The 13542-nt window shown below is 23.7% G+C and overlaps 1 long non-coding RNA gene across 1 annotated transcript; it reads left to right on the top strand.

The window, feature by feature from the left end:
• Nucleotides 1-12206: 12206 nt before the first annotated feature.
• Nucleotides 12207-13305, top strand: LOC135927251 (uncharacterized). The gene is made up of 3 exons (XR_010572015.1): nucleotides 12207-12329; nucleotides 12378-12442; nucleotides 13106-13305. It is a non-coding gene; the product is annotated as an uncharacterized LOC135927251 (long non-coding RNA).
• The last annotated feature ends 237 nt before the right edge of the window (nucleotides 13306-13542 follow it).

Genomic DNA, 13542 nt, shown 5'->3' on the forward strand with positions numbered 1-13542 from the left:
TTAATGCAAAATGTATCATATTTTAATTACTATTACCACTTATTGATAATTTATGGTCGAACCATAAATTTTTAAAATATTATGATTACAATACGAAACACCATTTTAAGCTAAAAATAAATGTTAAATTTTATATATGATAGTTTATGTTAAAATAATTAATTATAATTATTTTTGTAGTTTTTTGCTGCTATTATTATTGATTTTAGACAACTAGCATAATAACTCCTATTATTACTATGGGGTAAAATTTTAAAATAAAAATCATATTAGATAAGAAGAAACTTTAAATATTTCTTTATATTGTCCAAATCTGTTCGGTTTATTTAAATTTATTACTAATTATATTGTATTTCTTTAATGAAATAAAAATAATAATGTGATGCAAGTGGGGTGATCTTGAGATTTGGTCAAAATAAGAATGTGAGAACAGTTTAGAATTTACGATAATACAAATAAAGTTTTTATTTGGGATAATTTTAGAATTAAAATAAATTATTTGTTTAAGTAAAGTTTTTTATCATTAAGAAAAAAGAAAAAGTTTTTTATTATGTCTGGTTCATTTAAAATACATATATAAATATGTATCAACATTAAACTAATATAACTAAATGTTCCAATTTACATATCACGATCTACTATTATTGCCTTAAACAGTCTAAATTTAAAAGTTCATGTATGTTAACGCTTAAGACAAAAATAAATAAAGAAATATATTATAATAAGACATCAACGCTTTTAAAACATTAAACTTTAAATTGAAATAAAACATTATTATATATTACATGTTTCCAATTCATAACATAATGTATAAATTGTAAATTAATCAAAACTTGACTTTCTTTAAGCGAAAATAATTTTTCTTGTAAAAAAGCGAGAACAGTAATATCTATAAAAATCCTAAAAGAACAAAGTGAATAATTCTAAATGCAAATAAAAATAATTCTAAATAGCAAATATGACAAGAGAGAAATTATATTTAATTTATGTGATAATAAAAGACATATATATTTTTTCCTAATCCTCCTATTTTTTTGGTCTCAAATATAAATATTTTCTCATGGTCTAGTTGGCAAAATTTCCACTTTGTTTTATAGCTAGTTAGCTACTGTTAAAAGTAAGTCTATGCTCTACACTGATACTTTTATCTGAATTATTTTATTTTTAAATTTTATTTTAACTATAAAATTAAATAAAAAATGTTTTTAATAACCCACCGTATATCATATAGTTTAATCAAAATTGTTAAATATTTTTAAAAATAATGTTGGAAAAAATTGTTTATTCAAAATTTTAATCATATTTTAATCTATGATTCATTAATTATGTTTTTTCTTACATAATAAACGTATATTTGATTATTTTCTCTAATATATAATTCATCTTCTTCATATTATATAAAATTGCATGTGATGGAAAGATTAAAATTTTGAAATGACGAAATAAATCTTTATTTAACCAATTGAAACGTTATAGAATAAAGATATAGATATCGAATTTCATTCTATAAAGCCCTTATGAATAAATCTTATTAACTCTGTGCCTGAGAGAATACAAGTTGCTATTATTAGTAAAGGGTATACAGTCAGGAATTAAAAGGGCCATTAATTCTAAATCAGAAATTAAATGAAGACAAAAATATGATTTTCAAATTCATAAAATATTTAACTGGATCGTATACTATTTTATAGCAAAATCTTTAGAAAATTTTAATAAATAAGGATGCGACAAGATTTAACTGCTGGTCGAGTTTATAGATTCTAGTTTGATTAATAAAGAAAAATTAATCATATTTTAGGATTTTATAAACTGCATTACCAGCGTCTCATTATGTACCCAGTGACTACAGCTTTATACTAAAAAAGTTATTCAAATCAGCTCTAAAAGCAAACCATAATCAATCTAAGTACCTTCAAGGTCTATCACATTATAAATTATTTTGAACCTTCTTTTATATTACACTTATAGATAATTATATGATATCATATGTTTTAACTTTTAAATATAATAGTATCTGAAATTATATCAACGAGAAATTCAAGTATTAATTATATATTTATTCAAAATGTTTTCTTATTTAAAACATCCTAAATAAATGAAAATCTCAGTCCATAATATATTTCATTATATATTGATATTATAGGGGTCAACTAATAATTTATCATAGCAATATATTTTGCCTTATTTTATCTAGAACTTTTAAATATTCACCTTCCAAAATTTATCCCACCCCTAGCTTATTCCCTTAACCACCTTAAAAAGTTTAGAAATAAATACCCTTCCCCCGTTCATGTAGACGCTGGATTTAGCTATAAAGCCTTCAATTATTTTTTATCCCTCATATATTTATATTAAGATTCTCAAGTTCTGAAAATTTAGTGTGATTTTCCTCAAAGTCCTCTTTATAAGAATTTCGCATTAAGTGCCCAATCTTTAAGAATATATCAATTAATATGTTCATTAGTTAACCTTGAATTTTGCTAGAGAAAGTGTTACCATTGTTTATTGTCTAATTAATGGATATAAATTTTTAATAAGTTTTTGCGTCACTATGCGAAAATTAATATAAACTATAGCATCATCTGGTCTTTTGAACAGCGATTTACATTAAAAACATCTATTACCCTTTTTTTGTTTTTATATAGTTTCAAAATTTGATTAAGATAAATTTTTAATCATTTCTAGGGAAGGAAAAAATCAATGGTATTCTGGAAATATTTTCCTGTTATAACTGTTTTAGTGTTTTATAGATGATTTCATTAATAATAACTCTTTATCCGTGTGATTCAACTTTCATGGCTGCTTGAGATTATAACTAGCACTCAGATTATCTATTATATAACTTTCATTTCTAATATCCTCCTAAATTTGATTATAATCACTAGATTGCTCAAATTAAATTGATAGAGCTTGGCAATCTTTACTTTTCAATAGTGACTAAATAAATGTAATAGTATTTCAATAGCGGTATATGATATTAAAATTTTTCTAACCACATCTAATTGCCTTGGGTATTAATTATATTACTCACGTAATAACATAAATTTATAAACTAATTATATTGGTGCCAAAGTAAAAATTATATTTCACTGGGCAGTGATATTATTATTATTGGCACAACGCTGGCAGAAATCTCGTATTTTAAAGCCTGATTAAAAATAAGGTAATATTGCAATGAATTAACTCACAAAGAAATGCTATACCAGAAAATAATTTATCGACTTTCCGATCCTACTAGCATGTAGCCATCGACTCTAGATACATATCATTTATGTATTATCAAGTGTCCTTACATTTTCATTTGTACAAATACGAAAATATTATGAATAAAGATTTTAATTCCAGATATTCTCTTATACTATCCTTTCTATAGTATATCTTGTCAGCATATGCCACATGTTTAATTAGGACCTCTATTACATAGAGAGAACAGTTTCTCTTTATTTTTAATATTAAATAGCATGAAAATTTTAATGAGTAAATTTAATAGGATTTTGCCCATATTTAGATTAAAAGGCTATTGACAAAATAGCGTCGGGTTATTTTAAAAATGCTATGAAGTAAACCCTAATTTTTCAATAAAAAAATGTTTGAAAGTTTATTACTATTAAATCTTATTATTTTCTATTTTTCACTATTTCTCACATATATATTAAGTAAATCAATAAAAATTGAAATATTTTCAGCATATTTTGTTATTTTTAAATTTTCCAAAATTCCACTATTTTCTCTAATCAAATTCCTGGGGAAATTTATGTATCTAATAAAGCTGCGTCAACTTTAAGAAAACCTAATGATAAAGTTTTGAAAATTTTACAAATATATTTTGGCCATATTTTTCTTTTTCTTATAACTAGAAGGCTAATTTGGTATCAATAAAGTGTAAAAATTTTTCGAATTAATTTTTTGAAAACATAGTCAATAGCTATATAAAATTAAATAATATTTATTATTTAAAATATAATAAAAATTATTATTTTAAAATTTTAAAATTTGATAGTAAAACAATTAAGTAAATATATTTTTTTATAATTATCAATTTTTAAAATGTAATATTTAAATGCTTATATACTATTTATATTATATAAATATAAGTTATAAATTTATAAATGTTTTCACTTATTTTAAGTTATAAATAATAGAAATTTAATTCAAAATACTTTATAAATTTGCAAATAGAATCTATGAATGGAAGAATAATAATACAATTAGGTAAGCATAAAAAAAATAAATTAAAAATGTTTAAATTTAAGCAAATAATAAATATATTATTTTAGTAATTAGGTAGTGTACTAATATTATTTCTTATTGACTTATCACGATTCTTAATATCTAATATTAAATAAGATTTATTACACACAAGAGTGTGCAAAAACATTTTTCAGGAGTAGTGAGGCATGTATCTTTTATAAGGCTGTTAAAAAGCTTTGTTTATTACTAGAAAATATTTAGTGCGCTGCTCTTAACCGGAAGCACTAGTTATATTTTATGTTTTACCTAAATCAAACCAAATATTTGCTTCTTTTATAAAATCCCTATTTAGTAACTTTGAATCTAGCCCTGTAAAATTCGCTGATATTCATCAAGTGTTATAGACTTTATAGGTTTTCCACAATTATATATTTTCATTTTTTATTTAGGTGCCCTTCTTTTCATATATCTCATATATCCCGCATATGTAATTTAAATCAATGTAATTTACCGCTTTTTAATTTAATACTTCTCTGAACTCGAAGTTGGTTTTTGAACTTCTTTTAATCATTTTAGTATTGATAATATGCTCATCATTTTTTTTCTTATTTTGATTAGTTTTTATGATATCATGTTTTGAAAATTTAATATAATACAAAATAATATTAATAAAAGAAATTCTATTGTTTAATCACTATGAAATCATTGATATTTAAATTTTCATTAACCTTTTTATTTGAAAGTTTTATAAATGTTCTGTAATTCAAAATTTTAATATAATGATTTAAGATAGAAGATAAAATCATATTTGAGATGCATTTTACCCTAGATACAATAAAAAATAAATCAGTGAGCTTATATTACATAAAAATGTCTATAAATCATCAATAAAATTTAATAAGACATCTGGAAAATCACAATAATGATTATCTAATATATTTAAAAGAAAAAATAAAATGTCGAAAGTGATATTTGCAAAAAAAAAAGCCCAAACTAGATATAAATCTATAAATATAAATTTAGTATCTAGATTTGATGATATCAATTATAGAACTTTTTAATGTAAATGGTCGGCCTCGATCAATTAAGAATGAGATTTTAAAGCATCATAAATAATTTTATTTTAGGTCAATTAAGTAATTAACAGAAAAATTATTCTCGATCTATTAATGAAACAGTGCAATCCATTAGAAACAGATGCTGTTCAACTACTAAACATACATTCTTAGTGTATATATTTAATTCATATCAAAATAGATGAGAATTCTTGGAATTAAAGAGTTGAAAGAAAGAAGTACAGAGGAATATATAAGATAAATAACTTTACAAAAATAATGAATTGAATATATATATATAAGTACAAAAATAATGAATATTGAACAAATATATATAATTAATTCCGAAAATGCTGCAAATTTTTTTTAAACTATAAAACTCTTGCAGATTGAAAATTAATTATGAAGTGAATCAGCGGAGCATAAAAATATAAATGTGAATTTAAATAAATATGATATGGACCCAAGATACCAAATTAATTAGTTTGATAACTTAATTATTTTGGATTTATATTAAATTGTCATTTTTTTGGAATTGCCATTTATATACAGATATTACCTAATGAGGATAATAAGATTTGCGGAAAAAAGCATCTTAGTGATTTTGCAATTTAGGCTGCTAAGCTGCAGCACTGATTTATATATTTATTCTAAAATTTTATTTGCTGTTTCTCCAAATTGATTTATTATATTTTCTATATATTTAATAATAGCTAGCATAGAAAGATCTTTTTGAACAAATCCTAGAAGATATTAAATACTACATAATACATGTCTATGCTTTGAATTAATATACTTGCCAATAAAAAAAATCAAAATTTTATTTTTTATACCAAATTTATATCTAGTTTTTTTTAAATAGAAATATCTTTAATTATAAAATAGAATATCTAATAATAATAAACGAGATTTATTTTTTTTATATGCAATCCAAATGTTTCTTAGCCCGAGGGGAACCCGAATTTAAAATTTTACTCTTAAAAACCTAATTAATGTTTTTTTACTTGAATCGACCCACGATACAACCCCGGTTTTATAGCTTTTATGATTATATCCATAACTTTCTACTTTCCCATAGCCATTTTAATACAAATTTATTTTTACTCAGCAAATTCGATCTTAAATTTGAAATGACATCTAATTTTAATCACCTATTTTAAGATGACGTTTCCCTTCTCTTTACATTCATAAAATATATTAGATACTATGTATATATCGATTTATTTATTGTTATCTCAAATTTCTAAACTCCTTTTGTTAAAATTTTTTAACTGCCGTTTTAATTTATTATCATTACCATATAATTATACATAGTTTGAAAAACATAACACAAATGTAGAAAGCATTATGGTAATAAAAATTAGTTTAAAGGTGATCCTTGATGTAACCCAAAAGTAACATTTAAACAATTTCAGACTCCTTCACTACTTCTAATTATCGTATGATTATTACCAAACATATATTTAATTATTTTTTAGACCTCTGTAATCTTTCTTTTCCTCATAAACACAACCATAAATTCTATTAATATTATGTAAATATCTTTATCATATTTCCAATGATGATTTTACCATATTAAGTGAATCAAATAAGTATAAAAATATTCTGATATAATCATAATAGGGTCTAAGCGATGAATGTGATATTTTTTATTATTTTTATTTAGAATCGTTCGCTCGTTTTAAATAGCAATATGTGCATTTGTATTATATTATTTTAAAACTAGGATTGGATTTATATATAGTTATGATTAATAACAAATTTTATATTTTTTTCTTTTATGTTTAGGACATTCATATTATTATATTATAGTTCATGGAAATATGACAATTACATCATTAAGAGGTAATTTTAATAAAGAGTTGGAATCAGAATATCTTTAAATTATTTTTATTTTACAAGATAAACCATTCGCTATAAAATATAATGGTATGTAAATAATAAGATTAAAATATGTTTGTATAAAAATTCATGCCTTGAATTTCAAGTATTTTATATTTTTCAATACAGTTCATATATATTCATTTAATTGTTTTATTAAGATATCCTAGCTGCCTTCGAATAGAGTATTTGGCCTATTATAGTGAGTGCACATTACTCAAGAAATGTGATTCGCATTGTTGAATATTTTTCAAAAGACACGTAAATAATAGGATGCGATGAATTATAATCACTATAGATTATAAATTTTTTCTATTATTTGCTTCTTTTTATATATACCCAACAATGTGTATAACCACCTACTATAAACGAGGCTTTAATAAACGAAGAAAATTACTATAATAAATTTATAATACATGATCTAGAAATTCTATTCATCCTCCTCTTTTTTTCTCGTTCATACACAACGTCAGCATATATTTTCTGCAATATTTTATGATTTAATCTTTGGTTTTTTTAACTTAATTTATATATTTAATTTAAAATAAAACACATAAATAATATATCTCATTTTAACTTAAGATTGTGAACCATGTAATCTATATTTTATCTTACAATTTAAATAGGTATAGATGGGCTAAGTATGTGATCTATTTTTTTTAATAATTTTATCAAAGGTTAATTTGTTTTCCTTTTTCGAATTTCATTTTTTCTATATTGATAATTTCCTAAAATAACCGTTTTTTAAACATTAAAAACTTTACTTATCGGTTAAAAATATTTTTAAAAATTTTATAAAATATTACATATAAAAATATACAACCAAAAATTTCAAATAAATAAAAGGAGAAAAGAAATTAAAAGAAACGGAAAGAGAATTATATATGAGAAATGCAGATGCTCAAAATAAACGGACAAATACCTAATAAAATGTTTTGGTTAAGGTAATAACCCCCAAACCTAATTTGATATCTCATATTTGTAGATATTTTTCGAGCGATTCTAAATAAAAATATCAGTCAAAGATCCGGAAATATTGGTGGCTATGGGAACATTGATTCCGTTGTCAAGATTTGAGTATTTGTATTTTTGTAAGATTCGCCCTTAACTAAGGAGGAGTGAGAATGTTTGAACTTATCGGAAATGAGATAGTAAAGGGGCCCTGGATAAGGGTATTTTATAAAATAAATGTCTGACCTTTTTGAACTTTCACTAAGTATAACTACTGATTCGTGATTAGAAGTTATGTTCACTTTAGTAGGATATTGCAGCTAATCGGATAGGGATTTTGAATGTTAAATATAATATGTATTTTGATAGTTTATGTGGATTAATTTTTGTAGGATATATAGGTATTGTAAGCAAGGGTCGTAAAAAAAGAGGATAAAAGGCTTCCTATTTTAAACTAAAATATACTCTTTCCACATTTTTTTTAAAACTATATGATTTTATAAGATTTTATAAAATAGGAAAATATAATTTATTTAAAATGAGTAATAAATTTTCAAACAAATATAATTAAAAAATACATAGGTACATATTGTCTTCCAAATTCAATCTTTAAAAAACCAAACTTGCCATTATTTCATTTTGTTTTTTTAAACTATCAATTTATTATTAAAAATAAAAGCAATGATTTTATATATATTAAATATCAATAGTGAATAATATATGTTTGATATTTTCTAATTCATAAAATAATCTGTTAAGTGCGAAAGCTCATAATTTGTATTCGCGATATTTCGAGTAAGTCAAATTCATTTATATTGTACGATATAAAAAAAATAATCAAAAATAATTATTCAGACAATATCTCTTGCATAAAAGAAAGTAATTTATTAAATAAACGTGTTAAAATTTATATTACAATCCAATTTAATATATTTATAGATGGAGATAGCATAAAAATAAATGGTTTAAAGATTTACCAGCTTACTTTTTTTTGAATACATTATCAAATATTTAAAATTTAAGCAAGGATTCAAAATTAATTGTATATCATATTTACGCCATAATTTTATAATTATAGCAAACACTCTTACTGTCATACATTTAAATGGTAGGTTTTTAAATTTTATATACTTTACAAAAAAATATTTACACCACTTACAGAATACATAGATAGAATGGACTATTACATCGAAAGTTTATTATATAACCATTTAAATTACTTGCTAATTTTTTTTTGTAAATAAGAGATGTGCGAAGCGACCTCTAAAAATTAAAAATACCAGGAACGGGATGTTTTATTAACAAACAGCCTGGCTGGGACAAAAATTATGCAAATCTCCGATTTTTTCGTAAAATTTTAATCAGCCAGCCCGGGCTTTAAGGTTTTAATTTTTTTGAATTTCAAACTAATATTTTGATTAATACTATGAAAATAAATTACAATATGTTATTTCTTTGTAATTTAAGAGCTGTCTTACTTATATACTAAATCTTTAAATTTACAAAATATTTATTTAAAATAAGATTCATTTAAAAATGCACAATACAAATACAAACACATTTTTGATTTATAAAACGGTTGTTTTAGAAATAAGATAGCCACAGAGGAGACATGTAATTGTTCTAAAAAATTAAATAAAGATAACAAAAATTTGATGACCGAAAAATTGATATAAAAATTTAACGAATGGGGTAGATTCTTTGTAAAATTTTATTGAGCTAAGTCCGATTTTTATTAAATTTTTAATGGCTGGTCAAATTTTTTAAAGTTGTATAACGGGCCGGAGCGGACCTGGCAAAATTTTTTTTTGACCGGACAAATTTTAAGGAAAATCCTAACGTCTCAAGCGAACCATGTCGGTCTTTGCAGACCTATTATGTCTATCTTTTTTTTTATATAATGAATAGTGCTGTATAATTTATAATTATATTCCCAAAACGATAATTATCCCAAAATATCTATTTAAATATTTGTCTAATATTAAAAAAAATTCCTAGCTATAAAGTTTATAATTTTGTTTGGTCTTAAAATTTGAAGTAAATAGGTAATATTACAATGGGACTTAAAGAAAATTTCTTAGATTTTAATATTTATTTTTCTTCCAGCTTGTGTAATTAGATTTGAATAGATGTTAGTCAACAATAATACGCATGTGTAGTCTCATATTAAAAATTTTCCACAATCTCGAGGAATTTTCGTAAGACAATCGGGCCTTAAATCATCAAAGGCTCTAGATCATTATTATTCCAAAAACAATTAATATCACAAATTTTACCTTTTATACATATACATATTAAACAAAGGATAATAATTCCTTCTCTCTACCAACATATAATAAAAAAAAATGTTTTAACAGCTAAGCCTTATCAGCTGTTCCGATAAAAAAGAGTAGGATTAATTGAATCGTGTTTTGGTATGTGATCGTGAACGTAATGATATTACATTCAATTATTGTGATATGTTAGTTATAATTTGTAAATTTATAAAGTTGAACCATATATCGCATATTCATATCAAAACATGATTCACCCTCATTTATTATTAAATTCCATATAATAGAAACAAACATATCAAATTATACTATACAAAATTGTTGTGCCAGGGGCGGACTGGCGACGCTAAAGCCTCGTGTGCATTTTTTATAGAGGCCTCATTTATATGGGGACGATCCCCCATACCCCCATTTTACGGGCCTTCGGCCCGCTTTTGCCCGGTCTTCGACCGGGGTCCTTTAAATGCATATATTTTATTTAAACAAAATGCACATCTAAAATCATATTCATTACCTATATAAAATAATATTCATTGCACGTATTATTTCATTAGATTTACAACGATATTGCACTATAAAATCAAATCATACATCACATGTTAAATATAAAAAAAATGCATACTCAATATATTAAATTAATTCATTATAAATATAAAATTAATGCTTGTACAATATTACAGAGAAAAAAATTGCTGCACTTTTATAAAATCAGCACCTATCATATTGTAAATAATATTAATAAGATTATAATATAAGAATTAAGAAAATATATAATTTTTACGTTAATAGGTCTCTCATTAACTTTGAACCTTTGCGCAAATATAAAGGAATATCTTAGAGTTCAATCTACGCTAATAGTTCTCGTTCCACTGACATCATTATAAACGCTTCTAATTTTTCTTGGTCAATATTAGCTCTCAGCTTATTTTTATAATTTTTAATTAACTAAATGCTTTCTCGCAATTAACTTGCGTAAATGATAACGTTAAAATAATATATTAATATGCCAAAAATCAATAAGTGTCATTTGTATGCATATTGTATCTTTTAAGAATTTCATACACGCATATTAAACACTTGTTACATTTATTATCACACTTTGATTTATTATCATATTGTAATATTTTATCTTCTTCTTTTGACTCCTAACTTGTACTTGTACATACGATATCATCGTCCGTTTCATTTAATTCTGCTACCAAATCTTTGAACTGGCAAATGAACATAATTCGTTATGAAATTTAACACAATATATATGCCAATTGTGCCAGTTTTTCCAAGGCCTTTTCAGAAATACCTATACTATTTATTTCATCACTTGGATGCAAATATTGCACATTCAAGATAAGCCCTCAATATGCAGAAAGTAGTTCCGACAAGCTGTTTATATTTTGATCAATTATAGGACAAAATAGTTCAAAGTAATAAAGGTCAATCGATTTTTGAGGACGTTCATGTTGGCATTTGTCACTATATATTCTCTTCGCTCGTCCTATTCGATCTTTTTACCTAGCATTTTGTACTCAGATACTCTACGGGAGCTATAAATATGAAAATGTTTTATTTATTAGAAGCAGGGTTTCGAACCGAACCGAACCGAACCGCCAAACCGGAATGAACCGTTATAATTTTCTGAACCGTAACCGTAACCGAACCGTTATAAAGAAACTATAAAAAGAGCGAACCGAACCGTTATAAATATTTTAAACCGGTTTAAACCGGTTCAAAACGGTTTTAAAAAATAATTAAATTTAAACATTATTAACCTAAATTTGAAATTTGAATTTTCCTTGGGGAAATTTTTAAACTCTTTATTTCTTTTTAAATTGAATTTTTTTTACATGTCAATTAATACCACCATGTTTATTGTTTTTTCTTTTCACTTTAATAAATACTCAATTTAATAGAGATTAGGCGAATTACCAGTTAATTAGATAAGAATCTTAAAATCAAACAAGACTATTCTTTAAATTAACAAGTTTATTCTTATATATATATATATATATGTATATTAGTTATTAATTAGCTTATTAATACTTGCTAATAATTTGGGAAAAATCATAATTCTAACTAACATCTAAAGAAAATCAGGTACTGATTACTTTTAATAAAATACTGTTTTATATTAATTTCTTATTAATTAATATTTTCAAAATGAATAATTTATAATGACTTAAATGAATATTAGAATTCTGAAATTAAAAAAAAACATATGATTGTTAATTAATATTCCTGTATTTTATGGTTAATTTATTTATTTATTTCCATTTACACTTTAGTGGATAATTTCTTGAAATAATAACTACTTACTGATTAACCTTCTAAATCTTATAGTACCAAATAAAATATAAACACATGAAATTCAATTGGATAATTATAAAATGATAAAGTATCCATTAAAGTTTTAATTTAATTAACTTTAATTTTTTAATAAAATACAGTTGTTTTTGGAATTTTAAACAGCTTTTCTATTTCTTTTCTTCTTATTTTATATCTTATCTTTTTGCTTCTTTCTTTTCTCTATTAAATCAAATTATTTATTAAAATGGTATTAGTATGCTCCATTCACTTATTTAGTTTCATCTGTGTACAAGGTTTGTTGTTAGTATCTTTGAGGAAAAAATCGGCATAATTATATGAAGGGTAGGCCTGCATATAATTCACGTTTTTGGGGGAGATCTTGTCAGATAAGATAAATAAAAAATTATACTGATTCTATTAAGAAATTTATTTATTCTATTTTTATAATAAAAGATTCTGATCTATTCATCATCATATAGCATATTAGTATCTATTAAATGGTTCGGGAAAAGTCAAATCCTGTGCGATCATATTTTAAATTAGATATTGTAAAAAATCAATCTACTTGTAAACTAGAAAACTGTGGTAAAGTTTTAACCGGGGACCATGCAGCAAATCTTGAACGACATATAGAAAGATTCCACGATAAGGAATTCAAATTATTAAAAAAAAAAAAGATAATTTTAAAAAAACAATAACAAAAAATGCAAATAATCATAATACAATTCAAAATGCTTTTACCAAAACTAATACAATACAAATTAATATTAATAAAGACACTTTAATCCGCTCCTGCACTGAGTTAATCACAGTTCATGGGAGACCAATAAAATCAATTGATGACAAAGCATTTAGAAATATTATAGATCCGATAATTGTAGGATTGGGTG

Source organism: Gordionus sp. m RMFG-2023, chromosome 3, assembly GCF_954871325.1.
Source record: "Gordionus sp. m RMFG-2023 chromosome 3, tfGorSpeb1-WG-v2, whole genome shotgun sequence".
Taxonomy (NCBI): domain Eukaryota; kingdom Metazoa; phylum Nematomorpha; class Gordioida; order Chordodea; family Parachordodidae; genus Gordionus; species Gordionus sp. m RMFG-2023.